This window comes from Panicum virgatum, chromosome 2N, assembly GCF_016808335.1.
Source record: "Panicum virgatum strain AP13 chromosome 2N, P.virgatum_v5, whole genome shotgun sequence".
In the NCBI taxonomy this organism is placed as follows: domain Eukaryota; kingdom Viridiplantae; phylum Streptophyta; class Magnoliopsida; order Poales; family Poaceae; genus Panicum; species Panicum virgatum.
In genome coordinates, this window is record NC_053146.1 from 25,417,487 (window position 1) to 25,440,611 (window position 23,125).

Sequence of the window (23,125 nt, forward strand, 5' to 3'; positions counted from 1 at the left end):
ATCTTTTAATGCTTCCGCTGAACTTTGAGACTTGAATAATTTGAGGAGTTGGAACTCCGTAGTACTTCACTAGTCTGAACATGGTTTGTAATAAATTTTTCTTTCCGCTGCAATCACTCTGAGATGTATGAAATGGTTTGTGTTGTAATCTCTGGGCTCACCTTCGTGTGAGTGTTGTCTGCTGATCCTGGAATAGCGTGGCTTTTATCGAGGCTTCACTCGAGGAACTACCGGTGAGTGCCAAATTGGGTCAGAGTTGCTTAGCAACGAAGATCAGTGCACCCGGGCCCAGTAGTTTTGGGTGGTTCCGCCACACTCCCAGTCGACGTCCCTGTGGCGCCCTGCTCAGCTTCGGAGAGCTTTGATCGTATTTGTACTTCGCTTCCGCTGTATCAGACATTTTTGTCATTAATGTAATAAATAACATTCATATTTCGATTTATTATGTCTTATTCGTGATATGTGCTGTGATATACTGTTCATTCTGTTGTATATACGTGTGACTTGATCCTGGCACGTATATGATTGCTCGGTTTATGTTCTTTTATAAACCGGGTGTTACAGAGTGGTATCAGAGCCGTATCGACTGTAGGACGAAGCCTAGATAGAACTGGTCAAGTTTTAGGACTTCTTCGCTCTAATCCTTGTCTGCTGAAACTATTTTTACTATTATACCCCTTGAATTCTATGCATTTTACCCGTCTTGCCTTGATTTCTCTCTCTGAAGAATAGTTTTCGTAGACTTGGCCTGAATCAGTCATCTGCCACCATGAGTATAGCTAGGTGACCTTTTTTATAATAATACGATAGCACGCTCTGCGACGCGTTGTGTTAGTCGAGTCGTATGTTAAACTCGGCTAAGTTGTGAAAATTGTCTGCTTGTTATTATGCTACATGTTTGATTTGGATTTTTGAATGATTACATAGCTTAGTAGTTTAAATTTGTTTAAAGAAAATCACTCTTATGTTAAAGTTAATTAATTAATAAAATGAGTTAGATCGTTGGGGGTAAAACAGTCCACTCTATCCTGTCTACTTTATCATGGCTGAGTCTTTTTCCGCAAAGAGTTATCATATCCATCTGAATTTATTCCTGCAATATCCTTACTCATGAAATCTTTTGTCCAAAATCAGATGGTGAACACCAGGCGTGGTTCTGACCAGCAGGGGCAGAACAACCAGGGTCAGAACACCCAGGGGACCGGGATCCCGATGCCGCCGCCTTTGACTCCGGAGCAGTACTTCCAGCTCCAGATGCAGATGATGGCCACCCTGAACAATACTGTTCAGGCTCTTCAGCAGGCTCACACTCAGCCCCTGCCTCCACCACCGCCGCAGCCTCGCGACAGGCGTGCTGAGTTCCTGAGGGGTCACCCGCCGACGTTTTCCCACACGTCCGACCCTCTTCAGGCCAACGACTGGCTCCGTGCAGTGGAGCGTCAGCTGGACATCGCCCAGTGCGATGATCGGGAGAGAGTTCTGTACGCAGCAGGACAGCTGCGAGGGGCAGCTTTGGACTGGTGGGAGTCCCACCCAGTTCAGGACCGCGAGGCTCTTACTTGGCTCCAGTTCCGGGAGCGGTTCCGCAGCCACAACGTCCCCGCGGGCGTTATGAAGATGAAGCAGAAGGAGTTCCTTGCACTGAAGCAGGTAATCTTTGATATAATCATTCAGCGGTTTCTTTTGAGCTAATGCCCCTTGTTCTATCCTGATGAATCTTGAATTAATCTTTCGATATCTATCTGTCTTTGTCACTTCAGGGGACTATGTCGGTCACGGAGTATCGTGATCGCTTTCTGCAGCTTGCTCTCTACGCCCCTGCCGATGTTGCGGATGATCGCAAGAAGCAGGAGCACTTCATGGAGGGTCTTGAGGACTACCTCCAGTACGCGCTGCTCAACCTCCGCTTCGACGACTTCAACCATCTGGTTGACAGCGCGCTCAACACTGAGCGCAAGCACCTGGTGATGGAGGACAAGAAGAGGAAGGTTGTCCCCGTTGCTTCCGGCAGCAACACTCGTCCACGCCTCCAGCAGCCTCAGCAGTACCAGCAGCAGTACCGGCCTCCTCAGCAGTACCAGCAGAGGCCCCCGCAGCAGTACTCGCCTCGACAGCAGCAGGCAGGTCAGGGCCCGAGGTTACCGGCACCTCCGGCTCGAGCTGCTCCACCGGCACCGCAGGCTCCACGTCCGGTAGCTCCTACCGGACAGCAGGCTTCGACACTTGCACGCGTCTGCTATCACTGCGGCCAGCCGGGGCACTACGCCAACACTTGCCCCCGGAAGGCGCAGGCGGGACAGCAGGGGCGCCCAGCTCAGCCCAGGGCGCTAGCACAGGGTCGGGTGAACCACGTGACGGCCGAGTCAGCGGCCGAGGCTCCTAATGTGGTTATTGGTACGTTCATGGTCAACTCTCACCCCGCTACAGTGCTTTAGGGCCCAAATGCCGTGATGACTCCGCCAGCGACCTTGCTTGGGGGCTGGGCGCCACCTACGACCTTGCGTGTCTCCGTGACCCAGCCAGTGCTTTAGGGCCCAAATGCCGTGATGACTCGACACGTCTCCGTGACACCGCCAGCGACCCCGCTCGGGGGCTGGGTGCCACCTACGACCCGGCGTGTCTCCGTGACCCAGCCAGGGCTTCAGAGGCCGGACGCCATGACTATTCGGTGCATCTCTGTGACTCTACCAGTGACCCTGCTCGGGGGCTGGGTGCCATATATGACCTGCCGTGTCTCCGTGACTCGACAGGGCCCGGACGCAGGAACCACTCGGAAAGTCTCAATTATTCAAACCTTGGCATCAGGGTCAGGTAACCGAGTCGGGTTTGTTCACTACGGCTATTCCGATCTAGCCAAAGGCTGATATCCTCAGGGGATCGGTGTAACGAAAACGGTGGCTGAATTTTCAGGCATTTAGATTGGCAAGAATTAAAGATTAGTTCTTTGACCCTCGAAATGCTTCTTCGAAACTTTTCGAGGCTCGGGGGCTACACCCAACGGGTGTGCCCAGGGGTGCATCCCATTCTGGATCTGCAACAACAAACATTTATAATGAGCACCGAAGGACTTCGTTCGGTATCACAAATTCGACTCGGCCCTTCGACACTCGGGGGCTTGATGGAGGTAGATCTATGTACCTCCCTGCCAAGTGGGGTCCCCGAACCTGGGTGACTACCCTGCTCGATGACTCGGCTACGACTACTCGGCATGCAGGACTCGGCTGTGCGCGGAAAGGATCTCCAGTGGATCAGGATGAGATACTCCAGCTAGAAGCTTGGATATCTAGGGATCTTAACCGACCCCCTTCCTTGTAAAACAACCCGATCATATCATTCCTTGTACCCCTACAACTCCTAGTCTATATAAAGGAGGCGTAGGAAGACCCATAGGGCGACTCCTCTTTTTCGCAGCATTCCACAAACCCTAATACAACCCCGAACACAGGACATAGGGTGCTACACTCATCGCAGCCCGAACCTATCTAAGCCCCTACGTCTTCGTGTTACCATCGAGCTCTTGGTCCTGAGATCCCCATCCTGAAACTCTACCGCCGGGTACAACCCTGGTGGACTGGCCGAAATAACAATCCGACACGAGGTGACCTCGGGTTACTTGGTCCTCATGTCGGAGCATTGGGACTCTCCCCTATCTATGGGTAGAACTTACGGAGATGCTCGATGTTCCAGACGTTGGGTACCTGCATCCCGTCCTTGTCGGCGAGCCGGAATACTCCGGGCCGGCGCAATTCCGTCACACAGAAGGGTCGTTCCCATGTTGGTGTCAGTTTGTTCATCCCTTCTCGTGATTGGAACCGGCAGAGGGCCAGGTCTCCAACTTGGAGGGTCCTTGGTTGTACGTGGCGCTGGTGGTAGCGGCGGAGGGCTTGCTCATAGCGAGCTGCTTTCAGCGCTGCTCGGTATCGCACTTCCTCTAGGTAGAGAATGTCTTGTTGCCGCTGTAGATGCTAATCTTCTTCCTGGTAGGGCCGGACTCGTGGGCTTCCTAGGGTCACATCGGTAGGGAGGACTGTTGTTGACACTCACTAACGACCAGTTCTGAGCATCAATATTGCCATAATAAATGGATGGACTTGCATTTCTTACACTCATGCCACTAATAAATCACCGAATTCCACATGTCCCTCTATATTTCTATGAATGCAGGATTTAGTTGAAAATGGAGGGCAATGACACCCTTTTGGCCAAGGAGCAAACACCGACTAATCAAACATCGCCACACATGGATCAAAAGGCCACCAGAGCAGAAATTCAGTAGGAACAAGGCCGAGCCACACACCAGTGACAAGTGGGCCCTGAGGGCAGCCCATGGGCAAAGGAGAAGGTCGGTGGGCTCACTGAGAGGCCGACTGACCTATAGGCCGGCCGACCTACCCATGGGCCCCACCGCCTCAAGTCTTCGACGTGACAGCTCCTCATTGGATGGGGAAGTCGGTTCAAGGAGTCTCGTGTACAATTCCCGGCCGAGCAAGGGATGGCTCCCCTCTATACATATGAGGGGAGGGGCTCCATTTCAAGCATCACCAAGCATCCAAGCAATCAAGTTACTCTCTCAAGATGTAGTTTATCTTCTCTTGTAGAGGTCCTAGGACTAGAGGAGTTCGGGTTTGAGTCGTAGTTTGAGGTCTTAGAGTCTTCGTGGAGAGTCTGGTATGTCTTTTACTTTCTCTTTATGTAATTCTCTGAGTTTGTACTAGATGCTTATTTACTCTATTCAGTACTTTGGTTCGTATGCCCTTGTTGTGTATGTGATCCTTCTTGTGAGTTATTTATGTCTTGAGTGATTCACATGCATAGACTAGTCGTGTATCATGGCTTTGTTTCATCTTCCTTAATTGGGCACTCTAGAACTAAGGCTCCGGATAGACAAGGGTGTCCTTGCGCAAGGCTAGAGTGGTGCTCGTTAGCGTAGGCGTGGTGCCTAGGTTGATAACCATGTTTGAATGTGATTCTACCCCATAGTTTGTAGAGGTAGCCGGCAGGTGGTGACAGCCCTGTCCGTGCCCCGAGTAATCCTCCACGTTCAGGTAGAGGAGTAGGAGGTACATAAAGCCGTCGAATGTTCAGGCTCCTCCTGTTCATCTAGATGCGGTCTCCCTAGTCCATTGATCAGACTTTTCCTTTTGCTATGAACGACTTAGTTCAGTTGTTTATGAGAGTACAATAGAATATAGCTCTAGTTATCCTTGATCTTGCTCTTTCCTCTCTGATATCCTAGGTGTGTTATCTAGTTGTGCTTTTGTGTTCACTACCCCCTTTTACCATGAATATTATTTCCCTGTTAGGATCATTGACATTAATCCATAGTGGTCTCTCCGAGCTTAATTAAATTCTATACACCGCCGTCTTCCCTGCGGAAATATAATGACACCCTGGGTTACTCTCAGGTAAAATGCTATGACGGTACTCCGGCGCTTGCGGATTTATTCGTGGCCCATGATTTACCTGCCACCCCATTGACGTCTACGGACGCCATCGCTGATCTCCAGTGGTGATGTTGGTAGGCGTCAACAAGCATTTTTGGCGCCGCTGCCGGGGAAGGCATAGGTTAAAAGAATTTCTTTAAGTAAGGAAAATCTCTGTGGTTAGTGGCCAGTGATCTGGCAGGACAACCATGATGTCTTCTCTTTGTGTGAAGACAGGGGTAGTCTCTGATCATTTCCAATTCGCCAATGAATTTTACAACAAATCTAGTCGACTTTAAGACAAGCGTGACTTGGCACTCTTGATTTCGAGAAGTCAACACTTCGGCAGTTGAATTGATCATGATTGCATTTAACCTTGGAAAAGGTTCGAATTCTCTGTTTGAAGAAGTGCTCTATTGCCGTTGCCTGATCACCAACAACAATGAGCACTGCATCAATCGAGAAAGCGACCACATTATGGTGCAATCTAGATAAGTAATTTCTAACATTTCAGGGGCAGTACCACGGGATGATATGTATCATGAGAAATTCAACCCGATCAAAAGAGGACCAAGTGATAATCCCGAGTACCCCAGACACCACATCAAGGTACAAGTTCTTCCGCTAATTTTCATAAAGCGGTGTCACACTTTGGAATTATTTTGTCAAACTAATCAAGATTGGCGGAATAAAATGTCTCGTTCAAAAGACTCTAAATTTTGAACCCTTGCCGACAGGTAAATCAGTAGTTATCCCATATTTGATTTCAACCATTGCATGTTTGAATTTCCCTCAATTCCATTTGCTTTCTTGCATGAACATTGCATTTTTTGCATGAAAACCCTTGCATATTTTGTTTTCTCATCTTTTGCATCATAAACCCCCATGAATCTTGGAATTAGACAAGAGCCCAAGGGACAATTTTGGAAGAAAATGGCAGCCACAAAAGTTTGGAGTGTAGTGCATGCATGAACTTGGATGATTTACATGTCCAAATGCATTTGGGGCCACTTCCAGGCCTGCACCGGCCTACCTCTGCGCTCACTCATGCAATTTTGGACCATGTGGCAGTCATTATGGATCACTGAAAAAAAGAAGGGAAAAATTGGGGCCAGCCACAGGCCGGCCAACCTCTTGGTCGGCCGACTCAGGGGCAGCATCCCTCTATTTAACCTGGTGCACAGGGAGCCCATGGCACTCCCCTTGCCCGAGTTCCACAAGTCCCACTTCGTGTTCTTCCCTCCTCTTCTCTCTTTGTTTTTGTCTCTCTCCAAGTTCATAAGAAAAAGAAGAAAAAGATTTCCCTCTTTTGCATTCTCAGTTGCATCTCATTTGCATTTCGTGTTTACCTTCTTCCCTTCACAAGAACGTGTTTGTGGTGGTACAACTACCCCGCAAGAACAGTTTTGTGGTGCGTCATCGCCCACAAGAACGATTTTGTGGAGCGTTATCACCCACAAGAATGATTTTTGTGAGAGGCAACCATGCCCCACAAGGACTACTAACTCTTGGACAGTGAACTTGGTTTTTACTAACTCTCACATAATCCTTCCGAGTATTTGGATTGTTTTGTCTTCTGCAATGTCTTTCAGGAACATCGGAAGGAAAGTGTCGGGAGCGCTCAGGAAGGTGACCGGGTCGAGTTCAAGTCGATCAAGCTCGCATCGCTCGTCCACCCCCACGCCAAGCTACACTCATCAAGATGAGCAAGCTGAGTCCCAGGCGCCAGAAGAGCAGCCAGCACAACAAGAAGAAGAGGCGCCGAATGACTCCCACCTCGACATTCTAGGGAAGCGAGAACTCCAAGCGTACAACATCCTGAAGGATCGGACCTTCGGTCATACATGGGAGTTCGATGAAGACCTGCTAGAAAAGATAGGTATGAATGCTAAATTTATGAGTGTTTGGAAAGCCATGGGATGGTCTTCATTTGCTGAAATTTCTGAGTAGGGTTCGAGAGATTTAACCACTCAATTTCTTTGCACTCTTGTGGAGACAAACAACGGTATTTCATTCCAATTTTTCGGGGAGGAATTCTCTTTGTCATGGAAAGAGTTGAGTACTGTTTTGGGTTTTCACCATAGGTGTAATCTTGATCTTGAGCAATGTAACACCCGGTTTATAAAAGGACATAAACCGAGCAATCATATACGTGCCAGGATCAAGTCACACGTATATACAACAGAATGAATAGTATATCACAGCACATATCACGTAAAAAGATATAATAAAGTGAGTACGAATGTTATTTATTACATTAATGACAAAATGTCTGATACAGAGTATGCGGAAGCGTAATACATAAACGATAACTCTCGGCGAAAGCTGAGCAGGGCGCCACAGGGACGTCGACTGGGAGACGAACGCCTAGAAGTCCTCGTAGTCTTGGTAGCGCTGAGCGAACTCCCTCGCGTCGGCAGGAACTGAGCAGCAGTAGAGTATCCCCAAGAGGAAAAAGAGTAGAGTAGGCAAGGGTGAGTACACAACTTGTACTCAACAAGTATAACACAAACTATGAGGCTCTAAGGTTGGCTGACTGACTGCATTAGCTTTTAAGTCTTGGCAAAATTTTATTAAAGCTATTTACTACAAGTTGATGAATTACCATAAACCTAGTTACATAGTAATTAATCAAGATTAATCATGTTACTACTGAGAACCAAAGCACAACCACCAAGATAACCCCGAGAGGCACCCCCCTCGTCGGAAGGAGATAACCCCACTAATCAAAAGGAGGATCTGGGCCGCTCATGACCGTGAGCACGGCTAGTATACCAGTTTTATACTCTGCAGAGGTTGCACATCTTTACCCACAAGTCGTGAGCTACGCTAGTTGTTCATCACACTTCCTTAGGTGAGATGACTAGCAAACTCACTACGAGGCCTTTACAAAGAATCTCGTTGGTAAGGAATAACCGCGAGGGTTGGATCGGCGACTATGGAGCAGGTCTAGTGGGCGTCAAGAATCCCATAGACGAGGCCACTCAGTACGAGGGACATAGAAGCTTACCACCCTTGCACCGCAGGTAAGTTACTCCAAACCAAAAAGACCTAATTATTACGCCAAGACCGTCCCATTCCAGTCTTGTGGTAACGCTGTTGTCCCAGGTTGTCGCTCTATGAACCAGTCCTTATGGAGAGTGGCCAACCCAGCAGTAAGCACCGTGCTGACCCCCTAAACCATGTTTCTAACAAAACCATTTTAACGAGATGTGAGCCCCTCAACGGGCCACTCTCATAATTAAGTTGCATATACCATTAATCAAATTAATTAAAAAGGACCAAGTGTGTTATAGCGCGGCACCTAGCACAACTAACCAAAATGCAACCCAAAGGATATATATATATAACGGATATAAGTGGCTAGGAAATCCTTATAGGCATACCGTATTAAAATGCAGTATGAAAATGTATTTTTAAAAGTGATAGGTTGTTCATGTTATACTTGCATTCCTTGTACTACTCCTGCTGCTGCTCAAACTGGTCAGAAGACGGCTGCTCCGGGTACTGGTACTGGGGCTCCTCAGATGGATCAGCGTCTACTCACGAACACATGGACAAAAGCAAGCCACACAACATAAACATACAAGCAAACAATAGCAAATACTAGGAAACAATACAACAATACATAGGAATAGCACACTAAACTATTCTAAAACTATTCTACACATTACAACGATCGTGTGGACATAAAGAACGCCTAAAACGGAGCTAAAACGCAAAATCTAGGCCAAAAATAAGTTCCAGGGACTTATTTGTAAGAAAACTGGAGTTCCAGGGGGTTTTCCGGGCAAAACCGAGGACTAAAACATAATTAACACATTGCTACAGGGGCTAGCGCATAAAAAGGCAGGACCTGGACTGCGGTTTCTAAAAAGGAAAAGTGCAGGGGCTAAAACGTTAAAAACAGGACCCACGTGCGAATACTTTTGCACGCGACTGGACGGCGGCTTGTTTTTGGAAAAACACAGGGGCTATTTTGCATAAACGCCAGTGCTGACCGTTTTTGGTCTGGTTGACCTCGGGCTTGATCTATTCTGGGTCGTGGATGTGCGATCGGACGGTCTTGGGCGAAGGGGCACGCGGGACGGCGGCGGGACTCGCCGACGACATGCTTCCGCGGCGGGGGCTCACCGGACTTGGCCAAACTTGGATGTCCGGGGGTCTTATCGACCCGGGCTTGGGTCTGGGGTGATCAGCGCTTCATGCGTGATCCACCTGTGGCCTAAGCTGGGCTCGGGGAGGCCTAGAGCGGCGGGTTCGACTGCAGCGGCGGGTCTGTGGGGCGGCGCTCGCCGGCGTGCGGCGTGCAGGCCGTTCTGAGGCTCAGATTTGGCACGGGGAGATCATGTGGGACACGGGTAAGCTAATTAGGAACTTGGCGCAGGGCTTCTGCACAGAGAAAAGGAGACACGCCACAGCGTGGCGGCTTGGCGGCGCTCCGGCGAACCGTCTCGCACGGCACCGCGGGGTATAGCGGTCTACACGCGCCCAAAACTAGCGCACAAGGAAGAGGGGGACACGACAAAGCTCACCAGGGGCTCGGGATGGATGGTGGTGTGGCGCAGCAGCGGAATTCCGGCGGCGCAGGCGCGGCTCGACGGAGCCTGTGCCCGGGATTCCTCATGCGCGCGGAGCTGACGTCGTGGAAGGAGAGCTCGACGAAGGTCCTGGACCCGAGGCGGAGTGGCGGCATCGGTTCGCAGTGGCGGAGGTGCTGTGGAACGGTCGGACCACGGCGGCGCAGAGACTCTGCGCGGTGGAGCTGTGCGGGCGAGGCGAGCTAGGGTTTGAGGCGGCGCTGGAGCTGGGTGATAGGCGCAGGGGCCGCGGGGGCATGTTTTAAGGTAGGCGGGCGATCCTGGGCAGGCGTGCCCCAGATGGAAACTCGCTGGGGATCTCGGCGTGACGGGCGCGGCGGTTGCGCGAGGTAGAAGGAGCGTCTGACGTGTGGGGTCGCAGTGTCAGCGAGCGAGCAACGGGCGAGCGCGTGCGCGGATGAGCAGGCGAGGAACGGGCTGACGTGTGGGGCTGTGCTGGCAGCGGGAAGGGAGGGACGCGGGTGCGCGCGTGGAAACTAGCTGCGACATGCGCTGACATGTGGGACCGGGAAACGGGGCGCGAGGGTGCCAGCCGGGCCGAGGACTGGGCTGCCAGTGCGGGGAGAGGGGAAAAAGCTGGGCCGCACTGGGCCATGCAGGAAGGAAAGAAGGGGGAAACGGCCTGGGCCGTGCGGGGGGACTTGGGCTGGGCCGGTTTGGGCTGAAGGGCTGGTTTCTGGGTTATGTCTGGTTTCTTCTTTTGTTTTTCTTTCTATTTCTCTCTTTCTAATTCTAATTCAAACTCAAGCTAAAAGAATTCAAATAAATTTGAATTCAAACTCTAACCAAACAATAAGAGAAAAGATGCTCCAGCATGAATGCAACAACCATTTTAACCCTATGATAAATTTTAATTACTTGAGGATCAAAATTGGATTAAATGCAAGTCTAAACACAATACACCTTAGAAATTTAATTAAAGCCAATTAAATTTATTATTAAATAGGAAAATTAAATTAGGGTGTTACAAGCAAGCAACCAAGGGTTATCACCGGGAAAGCTTTTGGCACACCATCTCTGGGTTAAACGCGTACACGCACCCCCGTTGCAATGATATTCAGCATCCAACTTTACGTTTGATGCATAAATGGGTTGCTCTTACGTGTTTCCCTAGAGATGATGTCCGGACAGTTCGTGTGGATGAACTTCGTATTCTTTATGCCATAGTGAAAAAAAACAATTGCCCCTGTGCAAGAAATGGTTCGCCAATGGCTCGGAAATTTTCGAATGTTCGGACCAGTTGAGTGCACTTCTTTGGTCACTAGAATTGCCATCAGTTTGGGCGTGTTGAATTGGGCTCGATTTTCTTTTATCACTACTCCACGCCCATCAATCGACTTGGCATATTTAGTTCAAGGACATACTCTGAAAAGTGCTCCAGACGGCTCTATTATATTTTTCTTTCCCAGCTATGCAAACGAGATCCCGCTTCCTAACCCGGGACTCCGTTTATATAAAACCCGTGGTTATACTTTTGAGTTGCAGCCCGCTGAAGTACCTCGCAGGAGTAGTGTGTCGGGAAGGATGACCAGAAGCCGGTCGCGAAATGCTGCGATGGATATGCCGCCACTACAACCACAAGCTTTTCATGGCTATGCAGGTTATGCACCCGCTGCTAGAACAGCCGGACCCTCGCCCAGACTGCAGTCCAGTTGGGACCGATATATCCAGCAACCTGAAGCTGGAGGTTCATCCGGGCAGAGCGGTCGCAGCTCTGAGTGGGATCAACCTGGACGAATGAACTGGGCATATGCCAGTGGTTCTAGGTCAAGCAGAGCATCCCCACTCTCTGCTGCCCGATGCTCCTTTTCAGCTCGAGGTTATCGTGAGCTCTCTCAGGGGATACATGACATCAACATCCGAGTTGACGGCATTGATGATAGGACACAGCAGACCAACGGAGCTCTCACTCACCATATTCAAGACACCGAAAGATATCACGCACAACAACAAGCAAATCATGAAGCCACCATGGAACTGCTTCAAAAGCAGTATCAGGATGCTCAAGCATTCTACCGACACTACGGGTATTACCCTCCACCCGGTCAGTAAGCCAGCTTGGGGGGGAAGGAGTCCCCGAAGGTAACATGTATCGTGCATTTACATGTTTCCCTTTTTCATCATCTTGCATTGCATGCTAAAAAAAAAGTTGTGTCAGTAATCTTTATTTCCCTTAAAGTGTCATTTGTTTTATCTTCTCATGAGCAGTAAGAATGCCTAAGTTCTCCAGTTGAAATGATGAACAGTTGCTCTGTTTAATTTCCTTGTCATGCATAGTTTACAAATCATATTCTCCAAGAACTGAGTTAGTTGGTCTCAAAAAAGTTTATCCTAAACCTGAAATTTTGTGGGTTGCGAGTGCATGATCTGAGTCTAAGCTGTTGAGAAATATGACATGATGAATTAGAGTTGCTACAAATTTGTTTTGAGCAAAATTTTACGTCTGGAACTTTTATCTTTGAAAACTACAAAATAAAAAGTTCCTCGGTGATAAGAAATAACTACCAGAGCCATATGCATGAAGCCTACAAAGACATAATCTTTGCTACGTGCTGCTTGCATCTTTTTGAGCTTTGTCAGATTTTGTGACCTTTGTGAGTTGTGTTTCATACTCTCATGATCGAGAATCACATACACACCACCTCCACATGCAAAAACTTCCACACTAGAAGAATAGCATTTCCATACCATCCACTCATTCATATCCTCTTTGATGTTCCGTATTCCATAAAGTCTCTCCCAAAAATTCTCTCCAGCAAGGGCATGAGCTATGTATTAAAAAAAAGTAGAGGGCACATGAAGGCCATTGAAAAAAAAAATGGACACATGAAGGTCCATGCAAAAACAAGAAAATTAGCCATGCCCAAAAATATAAGAAGGGAGAGACAAAATCATGGAACATCCTACCCTCTTGCTTTCCACTCCATCCACCACATATCCACACACATGCACTTCTCGATCATGGTTGTATGACTTGCTTACTCTTTGGGTCCGATCTTTGACTTTGCAAAATATTCGAAACAAGTATGCCGTAGTCTTTCTCCCTGCCAGAAAAGCCTTTAGATGTAGGAGAAAGAAGGCACACAAAAAGGCCTTGGTGAGGATAAAACACCTTTGAGCAAATGAGAGTGTCACTCGAAGAACTTGTTTTTATTTTACGAAAACTTATGAAAACCTCCAAATGTAATCTTGAGCAAGGAATGGGTAAGTGGTGCTTTATGAATCGTTCTATGTCTCAACCGCCCAAGACAAGGAGAAGGCCAAAAGCCCCATGGAGATTATGTTTGACCAACTTATTCAGTTCAAGATAGAATGTTTTGTTGTAACTTGTGCATGATGAAGAAATGAAGCATTGCAGCAACTCCTGATCAACAACCTAAAGTTTAGCTTTGCTCAAGGATGAGTAAAGTTCAGCTTGGGGGGTCTTGTTGACGCTCACTAACGACTAGTTCTGAGCGTCAATATTGCCATAATAAATGGATGGACTTGCATTTCTTACACTCATGCCACTAATAAATCACCGAATTCCACATGTCCCTCAAGATTTCTATGAATGCAGTATTTAGCTGAAAATGGAGGGCAATCATACCCTTTTGGCCAAGGAGCAAACGCCGACTAATCAGACATCGCCACACATGGATCAAAAGGCCACCAGAGCAGAAATTCAGTAGGAACAAGGCCGAGCCACACACCAGTGACAAGTGGGCCCCGAGGGCAGCCCATGGGGCAAAGGAGAAGGTCGGTGGGCCCACTGAGAGGCCGGCCGCCCTACAGGCCGACCGACCTACCCATGGGCCCCACCGCCTCAAGTCTTCGACGTGGCAGCTCCTCATTAGATGGGGAAGTCGGTTCAAGGAGTCCCGTGCACAATTCCCGGCCAAGCAAGGGATGGCTCCCCTCTATATATATGTGGGGAGGGGCTCCATTTCAAGCATCACCAAGCATCCAAGCAATCAAGTTACTCTCTCAAGATGCAATTCATCTTCTCTTGCAGAGGTCCTAGGACTAGAGGAGTTCGGGTTTGAGTCGTAGTTCGAGGTCTTAGAGTCTTCGTGGAGAGTCCGGTATGTCTTGTACTTTCTCTTTATGTAATTCTCTGAGTTTGTACTAGATGCTTATTTACTCTATTCAGTACTTTGGTTCGTATGCCCTTGTTGTGTATGTGATCCTTCTTGTGAGTTATGAATGTCTTGAGTGATTCACATGCATAGACTAGTCGTGTATCATGGCTTTGTTTCATCTTCCTTAACTGGGCGCTCTAGAACTAAGGCCCCGGATAGAGAAGGGTGTCCTTGCGCAAGGCTAGAGTGGTGCTCGTTAGCATTGGCATGGCACCTGGGTTGATAACCACGTTTGAATGCGATTCTACGCCACGGTTTGTAGAGGCAGCCAGCAGGTGGTGACAGCCCTGTCCGTGCCCCGAGTAATCCTCCACGTTCAGGTAGAGGAGTAGGAGGTACACAAAGCCGTCGGATGTTCAGACTCCTCCTGTTCATCTGGATGCGGTCTCCCTAGTCCATTGATCAGGCTTTTCCTTTTGCTGAGAACGACTCAGTTCAGTTGTTCATGAGAATACAATAGAATATAGCACTAGTTATCCTTGATCTTGCTCTTTCCTCTCCGATATCCTAGGTGTGTTATCTAGTTGTGCTTTTGTATTCACTACCCCCTTTTACCATAAATATTATTTCCCTGTTTGGCTCATTGACATTAATCCATAGTGGTCTCTCCGAGCTTAATTAAATTCTATACACCGCCGCCTTCCCTACGGAAATATAAATGACACCCCGGGTTACTCTCGGGTAAAATGCTACGGCGGTACTCCGTGTGCTTGTGGATTTATTCGTGGCTATTGATTTACCTGCCACCCCATTGACATCTGCGGACGCCATCGCTGATCTCTAATGGTGACATTGGTAGGCGTCAACAACTGCATCGGCGCCGCACACAAGAAAGAACGGTGTCTCTTCTGTTGCTCGATTCGGGGTGGTTCGATTTGCCCAAACCACTGCCGGATGTTCAACAATCCAGCCAGACCCATGTTTCTTGAGCTTCTTGTAGGTCCTGGTCTTTAACCCCTTGAGGACTCCGCTTACCCATTGCTACAAGGATGAGCGATGGAGGTGAAGCATAACTTGATGCCCATGTCGTCACAGTAGTGCTCAACGAGGTTGCTGGTGAACTAGGTTCCGTTATCGGTAATGATCCAATTTAGAACGCCGAATCATACCACCAGATCTTTGATGAACTTGAGCGCCGAGTTCTTGTTGGCTTTTACAACTGCAGTTGCCTCCGGCCACTTCGTGAACTTGTCGATTGCCACGTCCAACCATTCATAACCCCCGATGGCTTTTGCGAAAGGTCCCAAAATATTGAGTCCCCCATACCGCGAACGACCATGACAGGGGAATGGTGTGGAGTGCCTGTGCTGGTTGGTGTATCTTCTTTGTGTGGAACTGGCACGACCTGCAATGCCTAACCCATTCGGCTGCATCCTGGAGGACTGTTGGCCAGTAGAAACCTTGCCGAAAGGCCATCCCGACTAGCGTGCGGGAGGATGAGTGACTCCCGCACTCATCCTCATGGGTGTCGGCGAGGAGCTTGCCGCGTTCTTAATGAGAGATGCACCGGAGAAAGACCCTGTCCATGCTGCTATTGGGTATTTTAACGATGTGAATAAATCCGCAATCGCATGGATACCATTGTAGCTTTCACCGATGAGTATTCAAGGGTATCATTTCCACAGGGAACGTGTGTGCACCAACTCCTAACTTAGTCGGTCCATGGACACACCAAGGTTATGTGGCAAGGCTGGAGAGGATTCCTGTGGTAGCACTAGAGATGAGTTAAAGGTCGATCTCTCGGGCAAAGTACTCACTTCGGGTACCGGCTTACCCCTGAAATGGTCAGGAGACTTCGGCCAACGGCTCTACGCTATACCCGAACGTGGAGGATTACAAAGGACCAACAGGGCTGTCACCACCTGCAGCCTACCTCACAGACCGTGGGATATAAGGCAAACGAAGGTAACCAAAAGACCAAACACCACGTCTACGCTACTGGTTACTACTGTAGTCTAACTATGTTTGTCGACCCGTAGCAAACTACAGCACTCCGTATAAATACGGAGCGACGAACCCACGAGTAAGAGAACTGACCTCACTCAAGCAAAAGAAATATGCAATACAAGAATCATAAATACTAACTTACTCGTACCAGAGGAAGCCCACATCCGTAGAGGTACAAGACTGAAGAAGACCACCGACAGGCCCGGCGCTTCCCCGAACTACTCCTCACCCTCTTCCTACTATCAGCACTAGCCTAAGCAGGGCCTCCTCGAAGTGTCTGACCACTACATCTTCTCTTGAGTGGTGAGTTGAGCACTTGGTGGTGTGTTTGAGAGGGGAGAGGGGGGCCCCTTTTATAGTGTTGGAGGTCGGTTCCCACCATATGCACATATGGAAGGTATCAAGGCTAAGTAGGCGCTAATCCATGTCGAAATGTGTAACACCCTAATTCAAATTTTAGTATTTAATAATAAATTTAATTGGCTTTAATTAAATTTCTAAGGTGTATTATGTTTAGACTTGCATTTAATCTAATTTTGATCCTCAAGTAATTAAAATTTATCATAGGGTTAAAATGTTTGTGCATTCATGTTGGAGCATCTCTTTTATTTGTTTGAGTGCTAGGGTTGAATTCAAATTTGAATTTTAATTCAATTAGATTTGGGTTTGGTTAGAAATAGGAAAGGAAAGGAATTAGAATAGCCCAAACCAACTCAAACCAGCCCGTGCCCACACTCCCATCCAGCCCAAAACCCTTTGGCAACCCAACCCGAACCCCACTGCCTAGCACCGTTCGCGCCGGCCCGCGATCTCCCGTGCTCGGCCCAGCAGTGGCGCTCCCCCGGCCTGCCCTGCACATTGCTCCCACGCCGCGTCAACGTCGCCATCGACATCGCCCGGCCGTCCAGCCCACGCTGCACCTCGGTGAGCCACGCCTCAGTTCCGCTCTACCTTTAGCGCTACATCTTGGAGCTGTAGGCCACCCCGTGGTCCCTGCACGCCGCACGCCGGCGATGCGCCGCCGCGCAGTCCGCCCCTCACCATGGCAAGCCCTGTCCAAGCCTGGGAGCCCTGTTCTAGGTGCACAGGTGAATTACGCGTGGCGCTTAGATCCTCCCTCGCCCCGCGCGCCCAAACCGCTAGATCCGTCCGATTAGGAGTGTGCGGCCACGATTAGATCCAAAGCCCAACAAATCCGAGCCATCCGATCCAGATCCAAGCGCCCAGATTCAAAGATACCCCTTCGACTGGAAGTTTTTCTAAAGAGACCCCCGACTTTCGCGATATCAACCCGCAGTCCACCTCTATTCAAAAGAAATTGCAGTTTAGTCCAGAAATTAGCGCCCACCCCCTAAACTCTTTAGAATTTGAACCCACCATCCTTGGCTATTGTTTTTGCAAGTTAGACCCCAGAGTTTTTGTTTAATTACATTTAGGTCCTTGGTTTTTGCACAGAACCCCTAGAACTTTTAGTTTTCTCACAGTTTAGCCCCTGGACCTTGTTTTAGCTCTAGATTTCACGTTCTAGCTCCGTTTTAGGCGTTCTTTATGTCCACGCGATCGTTGTAACATGTAGAATTGTTTTAGACTAGTTTAGTGTGCTGTTTTTATGTATTGATGTACTATTTCTTAGCTTTTGTTAGTGTTTGCTTGTATGCTTATTGTGTGCCTTGCTTTTGGCCATGTGTTCGTGAGTAGATGGTGATCCATCTGAGGAGCCCCAGTACCAGTACCCAGAGCAACCGTCTTCTGACCAATTTGAGCAGCAGTAACAGTTTGAGGAAGGCAAGTATAACATGAACAACACCTATCACTTTAAATACATTTTCATACTGCATTTTAATACTGTATGCCTATAAGGATTTCCTAGCCACTTTATATCCTTTATATATATCCTTGGGTTGCATTTTGGTTAGTTGTGCTAGGTTGCTGCGCTATAACACACTCTGCTAGGACCGGTTCATAGAGCGACAACCTGGGACAACAGCGCTACCACAAGACTGGAATGGGACGGTCTTGGCTTACTAATTAGGTCATTTTGGTTTGGGAGTAACTTACCGACGGGGCAGGAGGGGTGGTGAGCTTCAATGGTGCCTAGGCTACGAGGCTTGGTCTGCGTACCCCTCGAGGTGGTTACCATCGTTGCGGAGCCTGATTCCTTAGCGGTTACACCTTACCAACGTGTCCTTTGTAACGGCCTCGTAGTGAGTTTGCTAGTCATCTCACCTAAGGAAGTGTGATGAACAACTAGCGTAGCTCACGACTTGTGGGTAAAGATGTGCAACCTCTGCAAAGTGTAAAACTGGTATACTAGCCGTGCTCACGGTCATGAGCGGCCCAGATCCTCCTTTTGATTAGTGGGGTTATCTCCTTCCGACGAGGAGGGTGCCTCTCGGGGTTACCTTGGTGGTTTCGGTTTGGTTCTCAGTAGTAACATGATTAATTTTGATTAATTACTATATAACTGGGTTTATGGTAATTCATCAACTTGTAGTAAATAGCTTTAATAAAATTTTGCCAAGATTAAAAGCTAATGCAGTTGAGTCAGCCAACCTTAGAGCCTCATAGTTTGTGTTATACTTGTTGAGTACAAGTTGTGTACTCACTCTTGCCTACTCTACTCTTTTTCCTCTTGGGGATACTCTACTGCTGCTTAGTTCCTACCGACGCGTGGGAGTTCGCTCAGCGCTACTAGGACTACGAGGACTTCTAGGCATTCGTCTCCCAGTCGACGTCCCTGTGGCGCCCTGCTTCCGAGAGTTTCTTCGTATATGTATTCTACGCTTCCGTTGTATCAGACATTTTGTCATTAATATAATAAATAACATTCATACTCGCTTTATTATATCTTTTTACGTGATATGTGCTGTGATATACTGTTCATTCTGTTGTATATACGTGTGACTTGATCCTGGCACGTATATGATTGCTCGGTTTATGTCCTTTTATAAACCGGGTGTTACAGAGTGGTATCAGAGCTATATCGACTGTAGGACGAAAGCCTAGATAGAACTGGTCGAGTTTTAGGACTTCTTCTCTCTCAGACTTGTCTGCTGAAACTATTTTGCTATTATATTCCTTGAAATTCCAAGATTCTTACTCGTCTTGCCTTGAATTCTCTCTATAGAATAGTCTCCGTAGATTTTGGCCTGGAGTAAGTCGTTTGACCATCATAGGTATATGCTAGATGACCCCTTTATAATAATACGATAGCACGTTCTGCGACGCGTTGTGTTAGTCGAGTTGTGTGTTAAACTCGACTAAAGAATGAACTTTTGAATGTTTGTTATTATGTAAATGTTTGATTTGGATCTTTGGTTGTTTGCATAGCTTAGTAGTAGGATTTGTTTAGTTAAAAAAATCAGCTCTTAAGTTAAAGTTTAATTAATTAATAAAACGAGTTAGATCGTTGGGGGTAAAACCATCCACTCTATCCTCTCTACCTTATCATGCCTTGGGCTTCTGTCTTTTGTTGAGAAGAAGGATAGCGCAAAGAAGAGGTGATATCCAGAGATTCACCGACGAGGACGTCGGTTTCTGTAAGGGGGTAGGGATGTGACACCCCGGCCTACAGATAGTACTGGAGAATTTGAGAATCTCTCAGATGAGGCAGAAGAGTTATTCTATAGTTCCTTTTCTCGGATTTATGTAACACCTATCTTGAGTTAGCAGCAGTGATGCATGGGCAGTGTTGTCTAAATAAGATAGAACCTTAAATAGTGGAGTTTTTTTCTCTTCCTTGACCTTACCTGTGTTTCCTCTTTACCCAGCTCAGATGTCAACAGAACAAAAAGACCTTGGAGACAGTGCAATGGGTGATGGTGAGAAAACTTGCCCGTGTTGCTAATTCTATGGCGTTCCTTGTCGTCAAGTTCGTGCGACTGAAGATGAAGCCACAACTAGGAGGAACCAGAGGTTGTTCTCCAGTACAAAGAGGAAGAGGTCTCATCAAGAGCAGTTAACAGAGGATTCCCTTTTCCTCGACAGTCCATCGGTCGATGAGCTACAGACCATCCAGAAGAGAAAGGATCCAGAGTGCTCTAGAGATATACAGGTCGAGAATCAACCTCTCTATGATTATGTTGATGGGTTGACTATCACTATGAAGGTGATTTAGCCACGTGGCCGCAAGGAGCCCAAAAGGCAAGCAGAAGAAATAGTGCAAGATGTGATGATAAGTTCACAGGGAGGTCAACCAAGTAGCGCCATTCACCACCACCGCATGTGCTACCAATGCGGGCAAAAAGGTCATTATGCCAAAAGTTGTCCACAAAAACGCCTTCCACCGGCCCCACGGCAGGCAGGACAGCAGGGGCGCCCAACCCAACCCAGGGCACCACGACAGGGGAAGGTGAACTATGTGACGGCCGAGTCAGCGGCCGAGTCTCTGAACGTGGTTATTGGTACGTCCATGGTCAACTCATATCCAGCTACGGTGCTGTTCGATACTGATGCAACGCATTCCTTTATTGCACAGTCTTTTGTCGAGCATCATGGTATTCGTACTAACACATTAAAGAAGTGCATGTTAGTATCTTCACCTGGAGGACAATTGAGGTCTCATATCTCCTGCCCCAGAGTCAGTGTTTCCATAGGCAGAGTAAAGTTCAGTACAAATCTGATGGTGATAGACACCAAGGGTATTGATGTGATTCTGGGAATGGATACTCTTGCCAAGTGGGGAGTCAGAATTGATTGTGCTCAGCAGTCAGTTCACTTGTTAGCATCTAATGGCCAAGAGGTGACAGTCAGTGCTACAGAGCCTTCTGGTTTTCTTCATCAGATGGAGGCTAGACCCACGGATGGTATTCGCGTGGTGTCTGAATTCTCGGACGTCTTTTAGGAAGACTTGCCAGAAGAAGGAAGAGGAGTTGATGAAGACATATCCTAATCTCTTGCTAGCCAGCCCAGAATCTCGGGACGAGATTCCTGTAAGGGGGTAGGATTTGTAACATCCTAATTCAAATTTCAGTATTTAATAATAAATTTAATTGGCTTTAATTAAATTTCTAAGGTGTATTGTGTTTAGACTTGCATTTAATCTAATTTTGATCCTCAAGTAATTAAAATTTATCATAGGGTTAAAATGTTTGTGCATTCATGTTGGAGCATCTCTTTTATTTGTTTGAGTGCTAGGGTTGAATTCAAATTTGAATTTGAATTCAATTAGATTTGGGTTTGGTTAGAAATAGGAAAGGAAAGGAATTAGAATAGCCCAAACCAACTCAAACCAGCCCGTGCCCACACTCCCATCCAGCCCAAAACCCTTTGGCAACCCAACCCAAACCCCACGGCCCAGCACCATTCGCGCCGGCCCGCCATCTCCCGTGCTCGGCCCAGCAGTGGCGCTCCCCCAGCCTGCCCTGCACGCCGCTCCCACGCCGCGTCAGAGCCACAGCCCAGCGCCCCACTCCCGCGGCTCAGCGTGCACCCTCGCAGCAACATCAAGAGCCGACCCGAGGGGACCAGAAGCTTGGAGCACCGCTGCATCATCTCCTTCCGTGTAACACCCTAGTTTAAATTCCAGCATTTAATAATAAATTTAATTGGCTTTATTTAAATTTCTAAGGATTATTGTGTTAGTCTTGCATTTAATCTAATTTTTGTTCCTCAAGTGATTAAAATTTTGTCTAAGGTTAAATTTTGTTGTTGCATCATGCTGGAGCATTTATTTTATTTGCTTGTGTGCATAAAGTTTTTGAATTCAAACTTTGTTTGAATTTAAATAGATTTGTTTTGCTAAGAAATAGATGTAGAAATAGGAAAAAAAAACCAAAACAAGAAACCCAGCCCAACAGCAACCCAATCTCGCGCGCCCCGCGTCGCGCGCAGCCCGCTCACCCCGCGCATCGCCTCTCTCCCCTCTCTGCAGCCCGGGCCCGCTGTCAGCTCCGCCTTCCCCGCGAGCCGTTGCTCTGCTCCGCTCCGATGCGCTTCACCTCTCGCTTCGCTCCTCTGCGCCGTGGACTAGACCGCACTGCCCGACCGCATAGGCCCATCAACCAGCCGCCTGGTGCTGCCCGCCTTCTAGAAGCTGCGCGCCGAGCTAGGATCTCGCAGGTCAGTAGCTCGATCCTCTATCCCCGCACAACGCCAATCCCGGCCGCGTTTTTCGCCGGCTTTCCATTCGTGGCTCGCACGCCTAGGACCCGGATCGTTTCCTTTAAACACCCCGGCCTTCCCTCTGCGCCCCACGACGCCAAACTGCAGCCGCCACCCCACATCCCATCGTCTCCACGTTACTCCGCCGCACCACGCCCCTGCACGCCGGTGAGTTGGTCCGCCGCCGCACTTCTCCTCGACGCCAGCCATCACGGACCTCCCTGACCACGTTGCACCATCACAGGGTCTTCGCGAGCCCACCCGTGGAGCCCAGACGCCCGGAGGAGCGCCGTAGCGACCTTCCTCCGCGAGCTCCGCCACAACCCGCCGCCAGACTTCGCCGACGACTCCCCTGCGCCGCAACTCCGTCCACCGCAACCCCTCGGTGAGCACCCTAGATCCCCGTGCCTCCTTTTGTGCTAAGCTAATTAGACCGTAGGCCACTCTGTTGGCAGGGCACCGCCGCCGGCGTTCCCCCGTCGCCGCTCCGCCATGGCAACACCCCTGTAGCGCAGCACGACCCTGCCCGAGTTCCGTTCCACCTTGCTTTGTGCACTGCGCATGCGCGAATGGTCGTTTGCCACCGCTCCTGTGCCTAGAGCCGCGCACGAACGCGCTCGCCGGTGCGTTTCGCCGCGCCGACCCACCGCCGCAGAGCCAGCGCCGCCACGGACCTCCTCTAGCCCCGCCAAGGCCACCAGTGCGTCACCCACGTCGCACACGTGCGCCACGGCCAAGCCACGGTCCAAACCGGGCCTGGAAACGCCGGATTGACCTTCTCCGACGAGACCCCGACGAGCGCCGACGCGGGATTCGTCGCCGTCGGCAACCCACCGCCGCCTCACGCACCCCTTTGACCCCAGCCACCAGATCTGAAAGCGACGGCCTAGATTAGATCTAGAACCAAGACGCCTTGAACCGTTAGATCGAG